Raw genomic sequence first — 2813 nt, 5'->3', positions numbered from 1 at the left:
GATGCAACCCATACCGAAGGCTGTGCTCTTTGATCTTCATCAGTTAATGTTTTAAGTCCTCTTCACTTTCAGCAAGCAAAGTTGTATCATCTCCATATCACAGGTTGTTAATGAGTCTTCCTCCAATCCTGATGTTAAGGCAGAGGAAAGTTAATCCCTCAAAAACGTGATGTCCCCACTTGAGTCACTCTAGGTAGGGGTCTTACAAATCCTGGAAATTTTTCATAAAGATTAAGACAACATTTATTTGTATGGAAAACTGTTTTTGTTTGTTAAGGGGGAATAAGTTGTGAAACTGCAAACCTGTATGATCTTTAAACTGTGCGATGTCGACATAATTGTCTTGAGATCAGCCAATCAGACCACATATGTCATACTACCAGATTATAATGAGTGTTCATTAAACATCATGATAACAACACCTGCCTAGTTTGTTAACAAAGGGACATTCTCGTCATGTATCACTGATGACAGCTGATGCGGAGACAAGTAATATCATCTACTCATTCCCTCTTTTTCTCATTTATTCCAGAGTTGTCATCCATTCAGATTATTCTTTCTCTTCCTGTGCTTTTTTCTTTCTTCTCTTCCTTCCCCTTTTTCATCTTCCTCTGGGCTGAACTAGATAGATTCTCTAGTGTGAGGAAATGTCTCTTCACTGGCCAGTCAAGCACTTTGGGCAATGCTTAGCTTTTCCAGGTCACTGGGACACCGTTTTGTGAACTGGAGTCAACACAAAGTGGAATTCCAAAGACTGGAGACATCTGCCTGCCTCTCAACCTGGAAGTTTTGTTTGTTTGTTTTTTTCCAGAGGAATTGTTTTCTCACTTTGAAGTGCTACAGTCAACTGAATGATCTGTTCTGAGTGTACTTGTAGTAAATGGTGTAAAAATATTCTATTTTTAGAACATATTCTCCATATATGTTTTTATTCCTATTAATTGGTGCTTCCATTACCATTTGTTTATGTCTAAGGTCTCACAATTGAGGAGCTTTAATCCAGTAACCAATATCTGATCTAAGTGCACGCTGCTGCATTTTACTCTGTTATAGAACAACAGGGGACGTACTCCCTGTTCTCTAGCTGTTTACAATCTAATTGAAAAAATATACAATTACACATGAAAATCAAACTAATAACACAAGGCAGCAGAGGGTAATTACAATTAAAACAGCATCATCTGTACAAGAATGATCACTGCATAGTTTGTTAACAAAATTTTGGAAAATGTCTAAATATCTATTAATAGAAAACTGATTTACTAAATTATGATCCTCCATATAATGGAATACTAAGGCGCTTGGTAGCATAGTGGATTATGAGCTGGACTGCTAATCACAAGGTCAGCAGTTCAAATTTGCCAATCACTCCTCAGGCTTTCTGCTCCTATAAAGATTTATAGCCTCGGAAACCCTATATAGGTTCGCTATGAGTGGGAACTGACTCGATTGCACACAACAACAACATGCAGCTATTTAAAAGAGTGAGACAGTTCTATGTGTACTAAAATGGAAGAGCTTCAAGGTAAAGCTTCAGTAGAATAACAGTATTACTGTGCTACCATTTGTGAAAGGAGTCCTGGTGTGGTGTTGTGGGTTAACGAGCTAGACTGCTAAGTTGGTTGAACCACAAGGTCAGCCATTCAAGCTCACAAGCCACTCCTTGGAAACCCTATACAGAGTCACTGTGGCTTGGAACCAACTCGATGGGACTTAACAACACCCATTTGTGAAAAGAAAAAAAATGTGTACGCATGACAATTCTTATATTTGCATTACATTTTGTTGAACAGATATTTTTCTAGAAAATCTGGAAAAGTGAATACTTCTAGGAAGAGATAGAAGGCTAGAAGACAAAGTTATAACAAAGGCTTACTTTACCTTGAATACCCTTTCATATCATTTGAATTTTGCAGTGGGTACATACAAGAAAAAGTAAAATAGTAGTGCTACTATGAAAGGTTGAAGAATGATGATAACTTTGCTAAACACCTCATAACACAGATGAAGCTGGAGGGCATTGTACTGAGTAAAATTACTCAATCACAAAAGGGCAAAAGCTTTTCACACTAAACAAAACATTCTTTGATGGTCACCCAGGGTGGGAGGGAAATGGAGGCTAAGTCACTGGCTGGAGGCTCACTGTTGTTTTCAGGTACCATCAAGTCATGTCCAACTCAGCAACTCTATGCACAACAGGACGAGACTCTGCCTGGTCCTACACCATCCTCACAATCTCTTCTGTACTTGAGTCCATTGCTGTTGCCACTGTGCCAAACCATCTCATTGGGGGTCTTCCTCTTTTTTGCTGACCCTCCAATTTATCAAACACGATATCCTTCTCCAGAGACTGGTCACTTCTGATAATATGTTCAAAGTATGAGAGACTGAGACTTACTGTCCAGGCTTCTAAGGAACATTCTGGCTTTATTTCCTGCAACACAAATTTATTTGTTCTTTGGCCAGTCCATGGTACTTTTAATATTCTACTCTAACACCATAACTCAAATGTGTCATTTCTTCTACGGTCTTTCTTATTCATTGTCCAATTTTCACATGCATATGAGGCTACTGAAAATACCATGGCTTGCATCAGGAGCACCTTAGTCCTCACACTGGTATCTCAGCTATAGAACACTTTAAAGAGATCTTGTGCAGCAGATTTAATGTCATTTGATTTTTTTGACTGCTGCTTCCATGAGTGTTCAACAAAATGAAGTCTTTGACAACTTCACAACAAAATGAAGTCTTTGACAACTTCAATCTTTTCTCCATTTATCATGATGTTGTTTATTGGTCCAGTAGTGAGGACT

The sequence above is a fragment of the Chrysochloris asiatica genome, unplaced genomic scaffold (genome assembly GCF_000296735.1).
Source record: "Chrysochloris asiatica unplaced genomic scaffold, ChrAsi1.0 scaffold00027, whole genome shotgun sequence".
Taxonomy (NCBI): Eukaryota; Metazoa; Chordata; class Mammalia; order Afrosoricida; family Chrysochloridae; genus Chrysochloris; species Chrysochloris asiatica.
This window is presented reverse-complemented; position numbering follows the sequence as displayed.